The sequence below is a fragment of the Cavia porcellus genome, unplaced genomic scaffold (genome assembly GCF_034190915.1).
Source record: "Cavia porcellus strain 051 isolate PalLab524CR breed Dunkin Hartley unplaced genomic scaffold, mCavPor4.1 scaffold_13, whole genome shotgun sequence".
Taxonomy (NCBI): Eukaryota; Metazoa; Chordata; class Mammalia; order Rodentia; family Caviidae; genus Cavia; species Cavia porcellus.
In genome coordinates this window covers 57,429,084-57,450,944 of record NW_026947496.1, presented here as the reverse complement: position 1 = coordinate 57,450,944, position 21,861 = coordinate 57,429,084, and the positions used below count along the sequence as shown (strand labels likewise).

Here is a 21,861-nt window from a genome sequence, read left to right as displayed (position 1 = left end):
AAAACTGTAAATCAATGAGAGAAACCAAAGACGATCCTAAATAAATAGAGAAATGCACTATGATGTTATTATAGATAGCTGAAATATGAGGCAGAAATATTATAGGCAGTCAGACAGTGCTGGGCCCTCCAGGGAGTTAGAACCAAAGGCACATGTGTTAGAGGCCAAGCCTCAAGATAAAGACGTAATGACCAGGCCTGAGATGAGTGATAACACTGGATCCGATGAAGTCTAGATAGACATCAGACACCTAGGTGGGCAGCCATGCCCCTCAGACTGTTCCTTTTTCCTGAAAAGTTCTTCATACACTTACTTACTCCTTACCCACTGGATCAGTATAATTTAAGCAACTATATTTATATTCTTATTGGTTGATCATAACTGTAACATACATAGTATCCGTGTGGTTGCACTCTGTAAAATTTCCCCTGAGAAGTAGGGTCCATAGAAACCCACTTGGGGCCCATTTTGCCTCAAAAGTGTATCTGCCTCTCTCCTCTCAATAAATTTTCCTCCTCTTACTCTCCATTGTTACTTAGAGTTCATTCTTTGATTTTGGAGAACACAAACAGCATATTGAACATCTAGCAGGTTGGGAGTTATAATAGTTCCGTTATGTTCAGAGGTCATGTATAATTTCATAGGTCAGTATGAGTTAAATGACATCAACATTTATTCTCATCAAAACCAACAGAGAGACCTACAGCCCCAAACAAAATCACAGCAAGAACTGAAAGAAATTGACAAGCTGCTTCTAAAATTGATAATTAAACGCCAACAATCTGTCTTAAAGGATGCAATCTTAAAAGTTCAAAATTGTGTATGAAGTGAGAGTAACAATGATAATATTATATTGGTATAATTATAAAAATAAGAAGAGGAAAGAAAACATTTTAATAACAGATATTAAAAATCTAACTGTTTTTAAAGAAGAGCATTGCTTAGTACTTTTTGCTTTTCACAAAAATTAACTTCAGGATCAATCACCTAGTGTTAAAATCCAGAAGCATAAAACTTTCTAGGAACATATTTATGATCTCAAAACACTTCAAATACTAAAAAAATATTTTTACAGTAGGTATTTTGGAATCATCAAAATATAGATTAAAAAATAAAAATGCAATCTAGAGACTTGAAGTAAATATTTGTAATACCTATATCTGGCAGAAGATTTATCTACTATAAATAGTGTCTTCATAGTCTCTATCTATCTATCTATCTATTTATCACATTATATATGTTTCAAATCAATACAAAAAAGTAATAAAAAAGCAAAATGCAAATGTATGAATAGATACTTTATTATGGAAAAATACATATGTAATAAGCATGTGAAAATTAACAGCACTAATTATTAAGCAAACACAAAATAAAACCACTGTGAGATTCAAATTTATGTACACTAGAAATTGCTAGATGTAAATGATTAAAAATTGCAAATGTTGGTAAGCAGGTGGAATAACTGAAACTTTTGTGCATTCTGGTGGGAACATTAAATATCACAACTTTGGATGCATGTTTGGCAGTTTCTTATAAGATGAGATATATCAACACCCTATCAAATAGCAATTCTGCACTTAGCTGTTAGTGCAATACATGAAAAGCTATCCAAAAATGACTTAATATTCTTACCAGCCTAGCTTATAACAGTCAAAACAAAAACAAAAGCAGCCCCAGGGCCTTTCTCTGAAGAGTGAGCTTGTAGTATATTCTGCAATTGAATGCCAGTGAGCAATAAAAAAGAACCGACTACTCACATGCAACGATATGGATGAACTGCAACATCATGCTGTATAGCAGAAGCTGATGCAGAAGGCTATGTACTCCATGAAGCCTCGCGTGGGGTCAAAGAACTTCACAAGCAATCTGTGCTGCCTGGAACTGCAGTACATGGACGCAGTGAGAGAATGAGCTGACAAGCAGTAGGAGGGTAATGAAACAGAACTCCTAGATGTGTACAACTGTTCAAATCCATCAGAATGAACATTTGAAATCTGTGCCTGGCATTACATGTGAATCATAATTTAATTTAAAACTGTGAATGGGATTCTCACAAATGCTGAAGAAGCATTGTTACTTTTTTAAAGTCCCATCAATGATTTCAGTTACAATTACTAATTAATTTTTCTCTTAAAAAAGTATTTTTTAAACTGTGCAACAAACTGACTCCTAAAGAACAAAGTGCTATTATGATCCTGCCAGGTAGAAAGTAGTATTATAATTGCATCTTATTAAATACATCATATGGATAGATGATTTTATAAACTAACTTAACTTGTGTCTTTAGTATTAATTCTGGCAGTCATAACGTAAGTAGTTTTATCAATCTTTCCTTTAAGTGATTGGAGGTATTAGGCACTTGATATGCCATATCATGTTGACCTCATAATATTTTGCCAATGAATGAGAAGTTACATAACATGCACAGGATCACAGGGTTTTTAAGTCTGAGTGTGTTGCTATTACAGGGTTAATTACATAGACAATGCCCTGTCCAATAGACAACATTAATTGGACATACCAAGTGGACACAATATCTTTCCTTCAGTACAATAAATGATACTTGGTAATTGTCACAGACTTATGCATTTGGTCACAGTTTAATCCGAAATGCACAACAACACAAATACACAATTTATATGTACACATAACACCAATTTATAATATAAAATTTTAAATAAATTATGCATGTTTCTATCGTAACTGTCCTGGATATATAGACTGATTTGTTAGTCCCCTGAATGACTTTGGTCTTAATATGTGATGTGGACAGTTGGAAAAAGCCAACATATAGTTGGGAGGCATGGAAACCTAATCTTAGAGCCCATGAGACTATCAGAGGACTGCATCATTTCTTATTGATGCTGATTGTTACTGTGTTTGTGTGTGTGTCTGTGTGTCCAGCAGAAGCCAGTAACAAAGAAATAAACGCATACATCTGCCCAGAGTTGAGGGGGCAACGGAGAATCCAAGGAGCGGAGTAGTTATAGACCCAGGTGCTGCTGAACATGAAGACATGAGCCTTCAACAAAAGACATTGCGTCAAAATAGTTAGTGTGCCACTTCTGCCCCTGGGCTGCACCACAGGAATCTTGCTTCTGGCCCAAGCTGGCTGGAAACATAAAGACTGGGAATTTTGGCAGGTGCTATGTTAGACTGGCTGGTGTTATAAACCTGCTATTAATGATCAGCACATGGATTCTGCTTATAATCAGATGCAGCTGACAAAAACAGAATGTAAAATTGTAGAAAGAATTCTCCAGAGTGACAGACCTTGTTTTACTATTTTTTAGCTGTGTGACTGTGAACAAATTTCTGAAATTGTGGAGGCCTGAGGTGGCACAGAAGAAGTAAATACAGGTAGAAAGGAGACCAAGCCAATCATAATTTTAAAATTGTACTTTTAAGAAAAATTATAACCTCTAGACACAAACTTCACTCCGTTTTTTTTCCCCTTCCAGCAAAAACATACACACACACACACACACACACACACACACTCTCTCTCTCTCTCTCTCTCTCTCTCTCTCTCTCTCTCTCTTTCACACACAGAGATCACAAAATTTCATGTCATGAAAAGGGCCTTTTCATCTATGAAAGGCCAACCATTTTCAACTCTAAAAAGGGCTGTTTACCTATAGAAAGAGCTATCACTTTTCATCTGCAAATTGAATGCCATCATTCCATAGGTTTCCTGCCTCAAAGATCATATAAATTTAGTATCTATTTCCAAGACAAAACAGACCAGGGCCTGTGATCGTTTCTTACTGTGAGTCAGTGAGCTTGGGTGTTTGGGCTTGGGTGTTTTTTCACTCTTTTCTGCTTTGTGAGGCAAGAGGCAGGAGAGTTTCTCCAGAAGATAGGCTAGCTGCAAAGGACAACCAACCCAATCGTAGTAACTGTGTTATGAGAAATGGACATGCAACAAATGATTTCACAATGCAGTGTTATAGCTCTGATGAAGAGCTGTTTATGACACCCAATTGGCACATTTGGGACAGTGGTAGCCTTCTTACCCCCTTGTATCAGTCAAGACCAAAGAAACAGTTACAACACAAGATATAAAAATGCATAAGCAATTACAAGATTGGTTTATGCTGGTCAGCCACAGAGCTGGATAAGGAACCATGCAGAGGGTATCTGCACACAGGCAGCTGAAAGATTCAGAGGTCTGGAGTGCACTGCAGCGTGTTCTACGAAAGTCCATATCAGGAGGCTGATGGGTCTATAATGTAAGGCTGGAGAATCTACACCTGACAACAGAGTTGTGCTAGAAGCCAGGAGACATATCCAAGCTGAAGGCAAAGATGTGAGCCTCTCCAAAGAACAGCAACCATCAGTCCTTCCTGGTGTCCCTTTTATACTGCCCAGGCATTGGGGCACCAGCGGGCATATTCTCTACAGCCTAGCGTGAAGAATTGCTGAGTCATCTTAGTTTTGCTTCTAAACTTCTCAAACGGACACAATCAGTAGACTATTATATCCATCCACAGGTCTCCCCACCTACAATACTGTAAACGCCTTCCCCTGCCTGGAAGACATGGAAGTAAAAGGCCAAGGTAAGGCAAGACCTATAAATACTGTCCAACAGAAGAAAAAAAATTCTGTGGCCCACAGCCAAACAGGGCCAAGCCCCCAGAGATGGGCCTATGTAGATCAGCTGATACCAAATTTAGATGAACCTGATGGCTGCTGGCTTAGCCACAGATAAGATAGATGGGCAGCTTTTGGATGTGATGCTGCCCCTGTGGTTGCAGTTGCACCCTCACAACAATACCAGCTGATGGGCTTGAAAGTCAAAGCAGCCTTGGTGAAACAGGAGGACATGATACTGGAATCCCTTTACTCAGACTAAGAAGCAGGCTACAGTGACCAGTTAATGCGGACCCCAGGAGACAGGAGGCCACATGTGGAAAATGACTATTTACTGGTCATATTTAAATGCCTATTTATGTGTACTGGTATTGGTGAACATCAGGACCAAATTAATGCTAATATATGGTGACCGAGACCATTTTACAGGACCTCTGTAGAAGAATATGGAGGTCACTATATCACAGTCTGGATAACCAAGTGACAATGGACACTTGGACTTGTATCCTTATGATGTCTGTGTTTCCCTGGTTGTTGACTATATTCTACAGCTGGACATACTGATTAGTGCTTGGCTTAACACCATGCAGGTAAAATTCCACTTTCTGGTCCACATGGTAAAAACCATAGTCTGAGGACATCCACACCATGCATTGCTGATGCTCCATCAGAATATGTGGGTTGTGTGCCTGAAGTAATATTGATTGCCTGTGGATCATGAGAAACTAGGACAGATCATCTTGAAATTGGAAGAGGCAGGTGTGACACACCTGGCATATAGCCCTTTTAACTCCCCGGGATGGCCTATATGGAAGCTGGATAGGAAGTGGTAAATGGCTGTTTATTACCAGGAAATGAACAAAGCAACCTCTACATTGCATGTGACAGTGTTATGCTGGATTGATACCATTATGCTGTGGATTTGGCTAGTGCCATATTATCATTGGTATAATGCCTGAAATTTGTCTTACCTGAGAGGGCAGGCAATGGACCTTCCAGAAGTTGCTACAAGGCTATTTGCATAGCCAGACTTTGTGTGTCATAGTCTTGTGGTTGAGGACTTGGCCACCTGGACCAAGCCACACTCTGTATCACTATTCCATTATGTTGATGATATTATGTTAACCTCTGATTGCACTGCAGATTTAATAGCTGCTGGTCTGGCGGTAGGCTATCAATGAAGACAATGTCTAGGGGCCTGGCTTGTTTATCAAAATCTTGAATGTTATTTTGTCAGGTAAGATAAAAGTAATCCCTGATATGTTATCAATAAAACACAGGCATATTCCATACCAATTACAGTACACCAACTGGAGACATACCTGAGCTTACTGGGCTTTGGCATATATACTGTGTCTAGTTACCTTGCTGTACATTTTATAACAGATGATCCACAGGGCATGACATGAGACCGGACAGATGTAGGTGAGGCTGCTTTTCAGGACTCAAAGAGGGTAGTCTGATAAACCTCTAAGTCATTGGCTATCCACTGCCATTTTCCCTAACAGTGAGTATAGAGGATGTTGGGTTTGGCTGCGATCTATGGTAAAAGCAACAGAAGCAGAATTACCTATTGGGCTTCACTCACCACTGTGAAAAGGACTCAGAAACCAGTATTCCCTGATCAACAGCTGTATGTGCTTCTCTGCACGACTTTGAGAGGATCATAGTGGAAGTACAGGTCAAATACCCAATAGAGGGCTGGGTCCATACATGAACATCCCATCCCAGAAGTGGAGTAGCCAGGCACACTCTCACATACTGGGGGATGTACTTGCAGCAGTGGACCTCCTTTTCAGAAAGCATGCTGGCAGCCAAATTAAAAAAAAACAGTGTCTAGACCAATAAAATATATGACACAGAAAATCATGCAGGGCACCAGACTACAGGGCATGTCACCTGTCCCTACACAGAAAGGAAAAAGGGGCCTCTGACTGATACCTGGTATACCAATGTGTCCTGTCACTGTACAACCTTACAATGTATAGTAGACACTGTCTAGTCTAGGATGTAAATCCTCTGGTTTGAAACCATAACAGGAAGGTCAAGTCAATGGGCAGTGTTGTGGGCAGTGTGACTACTCGTAGGGGACACGAAGAAGTCCCCCTATATGTTTACATGGACAGTTGGGATGGTTTTAGGGGGCTGACACTTTGATTGGTGAATTGGGTAGGTGAGGATTGGCAGATAGGGCAATCATTTGAGGCACTGACCTACGGCAAGCTTTATAGTGGTGTGACCAAAATAGCTAATCATGTAATTTATCAAGTTTCAGAACATAAGTCCCTTCTCTCACCAGGAAGTGACTTAACAGATGCCTTGATAAGGGAAGCCACTTTCCAAGGGCTATCTTCTGCCGTGGACCCATGGCTGTTTAAGAAACTAAAACATGTAGGACCACATAACGGGCAAGCAGTAGCACAGAGATGGCACCTGGACTTGACTCCCATTGAGTCAAAGGCTGCAGTAAAGGAATGTTGACAGTATGCCTATTTCTTCTCTAGGTGCACCAGCACCTAGAGAACAAGGGTGCCCACAGAACTTGGCAAGATACCATGAGCATCCCAACAATGGCCATGGATTATCCTGGATCCCTGACTCTCTGGCAGGAACACAGATACGCTTTGACTGTGTAGATACAGCCGCAAGTGTAGCTTTTCCTGCCCCATTTCCTCTGCCAGCCAAATTCATACATTAAAACATGGCAGTGGTTGACTGCTGCATATGGAATGCCCCTATGGATGGTGTCTGAATCCATTTCTCAGTGTCCCTGGTACAACAATGAGTCAAAGAAAGGGACCAGGGATTTAGCTCAGCAGTACAAATGCCTACCTGGCAAGTGCAAGGTCTTGAGTTTGATTTCTAGACCCCCCCCAAAAAAAAAATCCCTCAACACCACAAAGACAATGATGTCATATGATATTTCCATACGCCTTACCAGCTGCAGGCTGATGGTATGATTGAAAGGAACTACAGAATAACAGGATCCGAAAAGCCAAACTGATCTATTTGATTCCAAAGTTTTCTGGGTGGATGTGAGTCTTACTTCAAGGGACCCGATTACTCAGTGATTAGCCCGATATATGGCATTGTATTGCATTTTGAAAGCACAGCCAGCCCATCTTGATATTTGACTCAGAGAGTGAGACCCTAAGGTGATGAAAAGGCCTTGGAACCTACGCAGCTAGGAATCTGCTATCAGTGGACTTGGGATTGGCCCATACGCCAACCTGAGAACAATTGGGTGTTCATTCCTCTTGGAGTCCTTGGGGGAAAGACTAATACATGTCATAGAAGTACAGCCCTAGATTTCAGGATGACCCTTAAGGGCCTTGGCATACTCTCCACTTGCTACTGTAGTCATCATTCTGAAAGGCAGTGACATCATGGCTGCTTGGCACATCTCCTGAGGAGTGGTGGACCTTGGCCCAACTCCTCTGCCCCCAGTAGCAGTGGGGACCCAGGTTTAGTATTCTAAGCTGGGGGTAAAGTGATTCTGCCCACAATCCTATCTCAGGGTGTAGGATAGGCCTACATCCTTTCAGATGGGCAAGATCTCCCTACAAAATAGTTCCTCATTCTCTGCTGTCCCACTGACCAGGATGAGCAATCCTAACAGATCATCTCCTGGGCCCACATGTTGCCTGTATGCACCAAGCAATCACATTGTTGGATCAGGTCCCAAACTGACTGATACAGCCAAGGGCGGCCTCCTGTGAAATACTGTACCACCGTTCCTGCTCAGTTGGAGTAATTGGACATAGAAAACCCAGACCAACTCTGCCCAGGATCAGTAACACCAGGTTATTGAGGCACAGATCTGGAAAAGCATGACCATCCCATGGGCACGGGGCCTGGTTTGCCCAATGGCTGGGAGTGGATGACAAGGAACCAAGTAACATACTGAATATAGCCCCACTTTGTATTCAACAGGTGAATACATCAGTAGGCAACTGAACCATGGGGTGGATATCACCTGTGTAACCACACATTACTGATGAATGATACAAGCACTTGGTGGGATGGCTACAAGTTTACTGGTACAGTGTTCTCTGATTGCTCCATTGCATACTGTACAGGACACTGAATCTGGGGATTTCCACATGTTAAAGGTATTATCAGTCCCACCACCACAGACACTCCCCACAATTGGGATTCTGTGTATCACAAGTGATACTGTACTCAACAGGCAGCCTAATAGCTTCATCTGGTGACTTTGAGGAAACCCGAGGCAGAGACCATAGATATAGTCCTCTGTATTGAATCTTTTGCTCAATACAGGGCTCAGGCCTTGAATGGCATATGCCAGTCTTTGATGTTTCTCATGGACAAAATTTCCCAAATGAGAACAGTTGTTCTGCAAAACCACATAACCCTTGATTTGCTAACTACAGTACAAGGATGTACTTGTGTCCTCTTGTAGGCAGAATGTTGCATTTTTATCCCTGAGCACCAAAAGTAGGTACAAGAAGCCTTACAGGAAATAGATGCAGAGGTTTCCATTATTAGGGTCTTACAGCAGCATCTTCTCACCCAGTGGTAGGAATCCTTGTGGTCCATGTGGCACTGGGTCTCCACAAGCTGTGCTCTGGTGACAAAGGGGTGAGTGGTAATGTCATGGTCCCTTACTGCTTTTGTGGTCTCTATGCAGAGTGGCACAAGAAGCCCATGAAGACATGCCCTGACCTTAGAGGGAGTGAGATGTGAGGAGCCACAGCAGATTGCTTCAAAACTCGGGGTATTTGAGGACCTATAAGGATACAACCTTGCTGTCTGCCACATGTGTACAGGATGCCCTTATATAAGCATGACAGCATAAACAACTATGTATGCACTACATAGTTGTTATAGTCAAGGGTTGTAAGGAGAAAAATTAGAATCAGGACACAGAATTTATATTATTTTATGATGGTCACCCAGTTAAACATAAGAAAGTGCAGGAAATCTGTCCACAACACTTAAGACACAGAGTATCCAGCCAAGGGCCTAGATCCCACTGAAATGTCCTGGATGCATCCAGATGAAACCCCAGAGCCCATGACAATGCCTCCCACAAGTTCAACTGGAGGTTTAGAGCCCACCAGAAGAACTCATGCCAATTTCTTTTACGGATACATGCTGGGAAGGCCCAAAGGTCAGCAGTGAAAGCTAGAAAGTCTATGCCAGCAAGCTGAAGGAGCTTTGCTGATAGATTGAGGGTTCTATGTTGGAGCTGAGAGGTCACGCTCAAAATAAGAACCAAGGCTGTCCTGAAAATCACCACAGCCACCCTCAGCAACATGGAAGTCCCGAGCTCCTCCGACAATAAGTACAGTCAAGTACATGCCAGAAAGCCAGCGTGATGAGTTCATTCTGGAGATTAACTGCACACATCTTCCCCTCCAGAACCAGGAAGTGATGCTCAATGTAAAGACCAGAGCTCCCCCAAAATGAACCACAGCCACTCTCAACAACAAGGTCCTGAGCTCCTCTGATGTCAGTGGTCAAACTCACACTGGGGAAGCTAGTCATGACAAGCTCCTCCAGGAGAACCAACGGCTCAAACAGCAACACTTGCAGAAACCCACAATGCCTCCCTCGTCTTCTCCCTGTCTCCATTTATGCTGGCAACTTTTCTCAGGTGGAACATCTATACTCAGCACCATACTGATTTAATTCAGCTGGTGTTGAGTAGACCACCAGTTTTTAATCCATAACTCTGGTTATGACAGAACACAGAATGTAAGGGCTGGTAACAGCCATATAGGCTGAACAATAAAGATGCTGGCTTGCTGTTGATGTTGGCTCCACATGCTTTCTTTTCTTTGGCACCTGACCTGCAAAAATACCCCTTCAGCGCTCTGGGACCAACACATGTAACACCTAGCCTGCAGCCAAAGGTCCTTGAAGCCTCTAGGGTATCCCTACAGCATCAGAGACCTGTGCACCTGTGGCACAGACCCAAGACTCCTCAGCACTAGTTCCAGCCTTGAAGTGAACCTGGGGTACATCCTTTCTCCTCCCAAAATAGGGCAGGTACCAGTGGCTGTGAAATATGGGAATAACCCTGCTTAGTGTCAGCTCTGGTAGCCAAGGAACTGTGTTTACCACCTGTCCCCCAACTACTGCTCAGTGGTAGAGCTCTAGAGCTGCCCCAGCATCAGACAGAGGGCTGTACTCCAGTACACAACTGCATGTGTACTGCATCACAACCAGCCACAGCATGGGCCCCAGTGCAGACCTAAAACTATGTGGGTCCTGTGCCTAGGGGACTCAGGCACGACCTAGCTAGCATCAGTATAGTTACTAAAGCCTTTGTCAACACCACCTGACTTAGCTGTATGGTGTAAAGACCGTGTACTAGGCACTTTCCACTCACTAGGAAAAAAATATCCCACACCTGCAATTTAAAGGAGATGAGATTTATTTTTACTCACAGGTTCAGATTTCTGGTCTGCTGGCTCCAAGGCTGTAATTACAAAGTGAAAGACCATGGCAGAGAAAAATTGGACAACCTGTGGCAACTAGAAAGCACAGAGAGATTTGGGATAACAAAAATACAACATCCCAGTTACATTCCCAGTGACCTACCCTTCCAGCCCAGCCCCAACTCTTAACAGTTCAGTTAGTTACAAATTCATTAATGGATGAATCCACTGATGAGTAAAACACACTCCTGATCCAATCATCTTCCAAAAGTTCCTCTTCTGAATGCCTGAGACTGGGAAGGAGGAAATTATTTTACAGCTAAACCCTAATAAACCCAATTTGCAGAGAGGGTAGGGCAGGAAACAAGACTTTGCTCTCTCCTACGTATATGTGAAATATTGTTGCATAAGTGAGTTTTTCCTGGTCTCAGTAAATTTGACTGTCACATTTTTAAATAAAAGTAGTTGGTTGTGGGAAATTTTAGAGAAGGGGATTAAGAGTGTTCAGCTGAGTTATAGCTAAATTAGTTTGGGCTTTTTTTTTTAAAGAGTAGAAGTGAATCCCATCTTTCTTAGCAGTCTGCCTGACCAACTACAGTATTTACCCTGACAAAAAAAAAATTTATAGTTCCCATGCAACACAGCTACCAAAGCAAAACAATTCCTCAAAGTTCTGATAGTTCAAAAGGAAAACTACCTTTATTTAACTACATGCAAAATACATTGATTTGTAGAGAACATTTTTAAAAATCAAAAAAAAAAAAAACCTAAGAAAAGTAGTGAGTCTAGCAAGATCTAAAGATACAAGGTCAATATGCAAAAATCAATTGTGTTCCTGTGTATCTTCAAAGTGCAATTCAAACTTCACATATATTTTAAAGTGCTATTTATCAAGGCCTCAAAATACAAAATATTAGAAATAAATTTAGCAATATATGCTCAAGATCTTTATGCAAAACTATGAAAAGCTGAGTCCAATTATAAAACAACTAAATAATTGCAGAACTAAACTACGCTAATGAATCAGAAGACTAAATAGTATGAAGTCAATTTTCTACAATTGATCTTTAGTGTCAACATGAAATTGGTCAAAATCCCTGCAGGATTTCTTTGAGAACTTAACAAGTTGATTTTATACTTTATATGAAAGTGTAAAAACCCAAATTAAAAATTTTTAAAATGAAGAACAGAGTTGAAAGATTTGTACTACTTAGCTTCAAGACTTAATATTAGCCTAAAGTACTGAAATTTAGAGTAATATTAGAGATCCTGATTGATAGAACGAAAAAGAGAATCCAGAAATAGATATACAACTCTTCAGATCATTGATTTTCTACAAAAGTGCTAAGGTAATTCAATTAGGGGCAAAAATAGCCTGTTAAACAGTGCTAGAATTAATACATTTCAAAAATTAAAAATCAATATTAATCTTTTTATCAATGTTAATCTTTTTATGACAGAATAATATTCATTTCAAATTGGCCCTTGTCATGGTTTATGTCAGTGGCCCCCAAGCCTTGTGCAATTATGGACTCAACCAAATCTAGTGTTTGTGATTGGTTCATTGTCTAGCACTTGGATTGGTGGTTAAGTTTTTCACCCATCCATGGATGGGGCCAGGATATGATGTATTGGTGGGAAGAAGGTGTGTCTTTCTATGTTGCAGGTTCACACCTTACTGTTTGCAGCAGCCATGAAGGGCTGTCCCGCCATGCCACACTGCCTGGGAGCCAACTGAGCATGGTCTGAAACTGCCAAGAACTGTAAGAAATAAACCTTTCCTTCCCTAACTTTGGGCATTGGTATGTTGCCTCAACAATGAGTAAAAAAGTGACTAAGAAAGCCAAAAACTAAATTATTGTAGATTAAAAATATGAAGGTAGGCCACAACTTTGAAAATAATATTCTGACATAGGATTTAAATATAGTGAATGTACAATGTAATATAGATACAGACATGCATATATAGAATTATGTGTGAATAATATATGTCAAGACTGTAACAGGAGGAGGGCAAATTGAAGCCCAGCCTGGCAACTTAACAACTTAGCAAGCCTTTTCTCAAAATAAAAAGTAAATACCAAAAGGCTATAAATATAGCTGAGTGTGTAGAAACAAACTACAATGACATAAAATAATAGTATTTTTGAACAAAAAATAGGCAAATGTTATATATATATATATATATATATATATATATATATATATAATTTTAACTACTAAAATTTTTTTAAAACAAGAAAAGCTAGTCTCTCTCATTGGAAGACACGATATGACTACATGTAGACATAGGGTAATGACTAACAGAAAATAAATGAGATTCTGATGATAACAATGTTCTAGGTCTTGAATTGGACACTGATAATGTGAGTGTATTCACTTTCTGGAAACTTCTTAAACTATGCATTAAGTAAATTCTTCTATATATATGTATACATTTTGTTTTAAAAAGCAAACATTCAAACTAAATCTATTTAAAAGTAGTTCCTTCAGGGATAGGACTGAATGTTTTTTTTTAGTTCAGTTTATTGGTATTATTTAGACATAGAAATGATCACATTCATCATAGGGAACTTGGACTTGCAGATGATATATCTTGATTTATACCTCCCTATTATCCTCTCCTCCCTCCTTCCCTTCCTTCATTATAGAAACTTTGCTTCCATTTTACATTTCTCTTCTCATTTTTCTTCTTTTCCCCTTCAGGTTGAATGATTTGTTCCTTTTTCACAATATCTATTATGTATTTATAATTTCAATTTCTCACACCAAAGACAATGTAATATTAGCATATGCAAATCCAATTTATTTTGGTTAAGACTGTGTTCTAAAGCCACATTCATTTACCTAGGTATGTCTTGTTTATGTTTTTTATGACTGAGTAGTACTCCACTATATTAAAAATGTCCATTCGACCATTCCCTGGTATTTGTACTGTTTATAAGACTTAGACATTAAAATGTGTGCTACTATAACCATAGATGTGCATGTATCTTTGTGATATGATGATTTTAATGCTTTGGCAATATATCAAGAAAGGAAATAGCAGGGTCAAATGGACCTTAAATCCTAGTTTTTGGAGGAATCTCCACAGTGATATCCACAGTCATTGCAACAGTCTAAACTCTCATCAGTGGTGGTGAATTGTTTCTTTTTCACCACAATCCACTATCATTTGTTTTTGTTTGATTTCTTGGTAACAAGCACCCTTTCTGGAGTTACATGTTACCTCTGTGTTGTTTTGATTTGCGTCTCTCAAATGATGACTGATGTTGAACATTTTATCATATATGAATTGAAGAGTCTAATTTTTTTTCAATTCTTAATTGTTTGAGATATTAGTCCTTTGTCTGGGAAACAACTGGCAAAAACTTTTCCCCATTCTGTGAATTGTCTTTTTACTCTCTTGGTTTATTTTGCTGCAAAAAGGTCTTTTAATAGAATGAGTCCCAGTCTTTGTGATTGTTCCAGTGCAATTCAAATCTTTTCATAGTCTTTGCCTATACCTATGTCATCAAGAGTTCTGCTTATTCTCTCTTCCAGCAGATTTAGCATGTCTGTTTTAATATTTAGAACTTTGACCCATTTTGATTTTAATTTAGTGCATGGTGACAGGGGTCTAGTTTTGGCCTTTGGCATGTAAAATTCCAGGTGTTCCAGTACAATTTTTGTTTTGTTTTGCTTTTAAATTGTGTATTAGTCAGAGTTCTCTAGAGAAACCAAACTAACAAAACATATAATTATAACAGAAATGTATTAAGATTGGTTTGCATAATCACAGAAACTAAAAGGTCACACAATGGCTGGAGAGGCAGGAAAGCAGAGAACTGTTCATTCTAAGACACTGGAAGCCTCAGAATAAAAGAGAGAAAATGCAGTTCTAGTTTAGGCTAAATGCTTGAAAGACCTTAGGAGAGCAACTAGTATAAGTCTGTGCTCAAAGCAGTTAGAAGAAGTTAGAGCATGAGGCCCATGGACAACAGCAGCAGAAAAATTACCTGCCATGAAGGAAGTGAATATCTGCTTTCTGCTTTATTGGTCCATCAGGGCCCCAGTCAATTGAACGGTTGCATCTGCATAAAGGGAAAGCCTTCCTAGCTCAGTTCACTGAACCACATGCCAGTCATCTCTGGAAATGTGCTGACTGACACACACTGTGCTTTACCAACCCACTAGACTTTGTTCAATCCAATCAAGTTGCTAAAAGAAGAATTTGTGATTTGGGGATTGCAGTCTTCTTTATCAATTTATAAAATACCCTTCAGACCATTTTGGAGAGCTGTTTTAGTGTTAATCAATTTCTTCAGTTATTTGTCATGGAAGTATCTTTATTTCTCCACTGATTTTGAAAGATAGTTTTGCAGAGTATATCAATCTGTTTGCAGGTACTTCACTCCAAGTTCTCCTTGGCTTAAGGATTTATATTAAGAAGTGTATGTATTTATATTAAGAAGTGTATATTAAGAAGTGCTGCCTGGAGGAGGGAACTGGGCTGTCTGCCAGAGTAAGTTCCTGCTCGCCATCCTGAGGCCCCTGAGAGTTTAAGATCATCGCTCCCAGTGGTCAAGAACTCACCTAGCTTGCAGCTACACTAAACTGGGCTAGGCAGGATTCAGACCTGCCTGGGCCATGCCCAGTGACCTTCTTTGAATCTAGGGAACTGTGCTACCTGGAAGAGGGAACTGGGCTACCTGCCTGGTTAAGTTCCTGCTCACCATCTCGAGCCCAAGGAAAGTTTAAGATCATCGCTGCTAGTAGTCAAGGATGTGTCCAGCGTGCAGCCACACTAGACTAGGCTTGGGAGGTTTTGAGGGCTGATTAGATTACACCCTGTGACCTTCTTTAATCAGGGGAGTTGAGAGCACGTGAAGTGAGTTCCAGCGCATTTGTCATGCCCAGGGAGAGCTTTAGACCATCATTCACAGTGTCCCAGGAGCTGAGAGAATAGGAGACGATTTATAACGCACCTAGGGGAAGCTTTGGAACACTATTTAAAACATGAAAATAAAGTAAAATGACAAAATGAAAGACCAAAATGCAATCTCAAATCTCCAGGCCATTCAACGAAACCTTAGGAGCCATATATGTAGAAGAAAATCTATGCCATACACGTGAAACACCTGAAATAATAGCTACTGAAATAAAGAAGCAAATCCAAAAAGCTTTAAAGGATTTCAAATTAAAAATAATCTCCCAGGTAAAATAAGAAATCATAAAGTAATGAAAAGAGATGCTGAACACAAAGAGATGCTAAGTAAGACACAGTGAAAAAGTTAGAGGAACAAAACAGAAGGATAGAATACTTGGATGAACAATACATCAAACAGATTCAAAGAGATATACAGGAAATCAAAAATTCCATTGAAAGTTGTCAAAACCGCCTCAACAAAAGTGAAGACAGAATTTCAGACCTCGAAAACAAGATTGCAGCTAGTTGAACAGGAAAGGAAAGATCTTTTAAAAATAAGAAAGAATCAGAAAATAACAACTCAACAGCTGCAAAATGATGCAAAGAAAAACAACATAAGATTGATAGGGATAAATGAAAAAGAAGAGGATAACACATATGACATCAAGAGGCTATCACATAAATAATAGCTGAAAATTTCGCAAACATGAGAATGGAAACTGACAAATGGATTAGTGAAGCAAATAGAACACCAAATAGTCATAACAAAAATAAAAATACACCCAGGCATATAATAATCATCATCCCAGAAATCCAACATAAGAATAGAATATTGAAAACTATTAGAGAGAAAAAGACAGTTCACCTTATAAAGGAAAACCTATCAGAATCATAGCAGACTTCTCAACACAAACAATGAAGTCAAGAAGAGCATAAAGTGAAGTATTTCAGATCCCAAAAGAAAATGATTTACAACCTAGACTGATGTACCTTGCAAAAATGTCCTTCAAAATGGATGGAGAAATAAGATACTTCCATGACAAAGAACAGGTGAATGAAGCCAACCCTGCAAAGAATACTCAAAAACAGTCTAGATACACTCAGAAAAAAAACCACTAAGCAAAGCAGACAATTAAAAATAATGGAAAGATAAAGATGCAACAGCAGAAAGATAATGTGCCAACAATAAGCCAATATATAACAACTATAGCCACTAATGTAAATGGTCTCAATTCACCAGTTAAAAGAAACAGACTGGCAGATGGATCAAGAAACAACACCTAACATATGCTGTCTACAAGAAACCCATCAAACCTAAAAGGAAACCCACAGACTGAAAGTAAAAGGATGAAAAACAATACTTCATACAACAGGAACCCCCCCCCCAAAAAGTGGGAGTAGCTATTCTGTTTGCAGACAGTGTGAACTTCAAACCAAGAATGATCAGAAAAGATAAAGAAGTTCATTATATACTGGTTAGGGGAAAACTTCAAGAGGAAGAGATAACAATCTTAAATATATATGCACCAAATTCCAGAGCACCCAGTTATACAAAGCAAGTATTAATAGAAATGAAAAGTCAAATAGGCAATAACACAATTATAACAGGAGATATTAACACACCACTGACACCAAGGGAGAGACCAATCAGACAGAAAATGAGCAAAGTAATAACAGAACTGAATCACACCTGTGAACAAATGGACTTGATAGACATGTACAGAGTGTTGCATACAACAACATCAGAATACACATTCTTCTCAGCAGTACATGGCACATTCTCTAAAATAGACCATATAGTGGCCCACACAATGTTTTTAAATAAGTGCAAAAGAAATGAAATTGTATCATACATGTTATCAGATCATAGCACCATGAAACTAGAAATTAATGATAAAAAAATTGCAAAACCCCCACAAACCAAAGGAAACTGAATAATGCACTCTTGAGCAAATAGTGGATCACAGGGAAAATTAAACAAGAAATTAAACAATACCTACAAGCAAATGAAAATACAAATACAACCGGAATCTGTGGGGTGCAATGAAAGCTGTCCTCAGAGGAAAATTTATTGCACTGCGTTCCCACATCAGGAAAACAGAACAAGTACAAATAAACAATAAAAAACTTGGTACTACACTTCAAACATCTAGAAAAAGAAGAGCAAGTCAAGCCCAAAGTCAAAAGAAGTGAGGAAATTATAAAAATCAGAGCAGAAATTAATTCAATAGAGACTGAGAAAACAATGCCAAGACTAAATGAATGAAAGAGTGGTTCCTTGAAAGAATAAATAAAATTGATAAGCCCTTGGCCAACCTAATTAAGAAAAAGAAAGAAAAAGCTCAAAATCATGCAATAAAGAATGAAAAAGGTGACATCACTACAGATTCTGTGGAAATACAGAAGATCATCAATACCTGTTTCAAAAACCTCTACTCTCATAGGTTCGATAAAACAGAAGAAATGGACAGATTCCTAGAAACATACGAAGTATCAAAGCTGGGTAAAGAAGGTGTAAAACTGCTGAATGACCCAATTTCTATTAATGAAATTAAAAATATAATTAAGTCCTTACTTACAAAGAAGAGCCCAGGCCCAGACGGATTCACTGTGGAATTCTACAAGAAATACAAAGAAGACTTAATGCCAACACTCCTCAAACTCTTCAATGAAATTAAAAGGAAAATAATTCTTCCTAAGTCATTGCTGGAAGCAAATATTATGCTAGTACCAAAACCTGAGAAAGACCTAATGAAAAAAGAGAACTATAGGCCAATTTCCCTAATGAACACAGATGCAAAAATCCTGAATAAATATTGGCAAACAGGATGCAGCAAATAATCAAGAAGATTATACACCATGACAAAGTGGGATTCATCCCAGGCATGCAGGAATGTTTCAACATACATAAATCAATAAATGTAACCCACCATATCAAATAAAGCCAAAAGTAAGAATATGAACATTTCTATAGATGCAGAAAAGGCTTTTGATAAGATCCCACATTCATTCATGATAAGAACCTTACAGAAATTTGGAATAGATGGTCTTTACCTCAATATGATAAAGGCCATCTATGACAAACCAACAGCAGCATCATATTAAATGGCCAAAAACTGAAGGCCTTTACCTTAAAATCAGGCACAAGACAAGGATCTCCCTTATCACCACTCCTGTACAATATTGTACTGGAAATACTAGCCAGAGCTTTTAGACAAGAGAGAGAAATAAAATGGGTAAAGACAGGACAAAAGAAGTTAAATTATCATGATTTGCAGATGACATGATACTCTACATAGAAGACCCCCAAAACTCCATTGAAAGTCTCCTTGATATAATAAATTCAGCAATTGAGCTGGATACAAAATCATACTCAAAAATCAATAGCATTCCTATACACTTAACAACAAAATCACTGAGAGAGAAAGAGAGAAGCCACACCCTTCACACTAGCACCCAAATAAATGAAATATTTAGGAATTAATCTCACAAAAGAAGCGAAAGATCTATACAGGGATAATTATGATACTCTGAAAAAAGTAATCAAAGAAGATCTCAGAAAATGGAAAGCCATCCCTTGTTCATGGATAGGAAGAACAAATATTGTGAAAATGGCCATTCTCTCAAAATTGTTATACATATTCAATGCAATTCTAATAAAAAATACAATCAACATACCTCATACATCTAGAGAAATAATTCCTAAAATTCATTTGGAGCCAAGACAACTCTAAGCAGCAAAGGCAAGGCAGGAAGTATTACAATCCCTTACTTAAAGTTATACTACAAAGCAACCATAGTAAAATCAACATGGTACTGCAATAAAAACAGAGGTGAATAGCACAGCTACCAACACACTCAACCACCTCATCTTTGATAAAGGCGCCTAACATGTTTACTGGAAGAACGAGTCTCTTTAATAAATGGTGCTGGAAAAACTGGCTCTCCATATGCTGAAAACTAAAACTAGACCCATGCCTATCACCATGTACTAAATTAAAATCTAAATGGATAAAAGATCTGAATATTAAAGCAGAAATACTAAATCTATTGGAAGACAAATTGGGTAAAAACCTTGAAGACATAGGGGTAGTAGAGGATTCATGAACAGGAATCAAGCCGCATGGCAAATACTTCCCAGAATCAATAACTGGGATCATGTTTCATTAAAAAGTTTCTACACATCAAAAGAAATCTCCAGGGAACTTTCCAGAATGCGTTGCGAGGTGGAGGAGCCCTGGCTGCTCAGCCTGTGCACGGCTATGCAGTCCTCAACCGCCTGTAGAAAATGGTGAAAGAAACCACTTACTATGATGTTTTCGGTGTCAAGCCCAATGCCACCCAAGAAGAAATGAAAAAGGCTTACAGGAAACTGGCTTTGAAGTACCACCCTGATAAGAATGCAAATGAAGGAGAAAAATTTAAACAGATTTTTCAAGCTTATGAAGTTCTCTCTGATGGCAAGAAAAGGGAATTATATGACAAAGGAGGAGAACAGGCAATTAAGGAGGGTGGAGCAGGTGGTGGTTTTGGATCCCCCATGGATATCTTTACGTTTTTTTATAGAGGAGGAAGGATGCAGAGAGAAAGGAGAGGTAAAAATGTGGTATATCAGCTCTGTTACCTTAAAAGATTTACATAATGGTGCCACAAGGAAGCTAGCGCTGCAGAAGAATGTGATGTGTGACAAATGTGCAGGCTGAGGTAGTAAGAAAGGAGCTGTGCAGTGCTGTCCCAACTGCCGAGGTACTGGAATGCAAACAAGAATTCATCAGATAGGACCTGGAATGGTTCGGCAAATTCAGCCTGTGTGCATGGAGTGCCAGGGCCATGGGGAATGTATCAGCCCTAAAGATAGATGTAAAAGCTGCCATGGAAGGAAGATAGTTAGAGAGAAAAAGATTCTGGAGGTTCATATTGACAAAGGCATGAAAGATGGTCAGAAGATAACATGCCGTGGTGAAGGAGACCAAGGACCAGGACTGGAGCCAGGAGATATTATCATTGTGTTAGATCAGAAGGACCATGCTGTTTTTACTCGACAGGCAGAAGACCTTTTCATGTGCATGGATATACAACTGGTTGAAGCACTGTGTGGCTTCCAGAAGCCAATATCTACTCTTGACAACCAAACCATAGTCATCACCTCCCATCCAGGCCAGATTGTCAAGCATGGAGACATCAAGTGTGTGCTAAATGAAGGCATGCCAATTTATTGTAGACCATTTGAAAAGGGTTGTCTAATCATTGAATTTAAGATAAACTTTCCTGAAAATGGCTTTATTTGCTGGAAAAACTCTTACCTGAAAGGAAGAAAGTAGAAGAGACTGATGAAATGGATCAGGTAGAACTAGTGAACTTTGATCCAAATCAGGAAAGACGGTACCATTATAATGGAGAAGCCTATGAGGATGATGAACACCATCCCAGAGGTGGTGTTCAGTGTCAGACCTCTTAATGGGGCCAGCGAACACCACTGACTGCTGGTGGTTAGTGCAGTAGTGAACGCGTGAAGGACTGTAATCATCATATGCTCACTACTTGCTGTTGTTTTTGTTTCAATATTCAATTATAGTAGTTTTAAAACTTAAATGAAGAATAAACACAAATACAGAAACTCTGACTTTGTCCTGTATGACTTCAGTGTGCAAGATGAAGTTTAACGCCTGTAAAAAGTATCAAACCCTGGTGTCTATTCAGCCATGCTTTGTAATTGATTCCAGTCATATACATGGAGAAGCTTAGACCAAAATGCTAGGTATATGTGTTGACTTTAGTATAGGACCCTTCATTGTTAAGCGATGGATTAAAAGTGTATTTAACTGGCAAACAGAAATCTCCAGCACAGTGAAAAGAAAACCCACAAACTGAGAAAAAATCTTAGTGAACTGTCCCTCAGACAAAGGACTTCTATCTAAAACATATAAAGAATTTAAAAAAAATTAGATCCCC

The 21,861-nt window shown here is 39.2% G+C and overlaps 1 pseudogene; it reads left to right on the top strand.

The window, feature by feature from the left end:
- Positions 1–20,197: 20,197 nt before the first annotated feature.
- Positions 20,198–21,540, top strand: LOC100731483 (dnaJ homolog subfamily A member 1-like; annotated as a pseudogene).
- Positions 21,541–21,861: the final 321 nt, after the last annotated feature.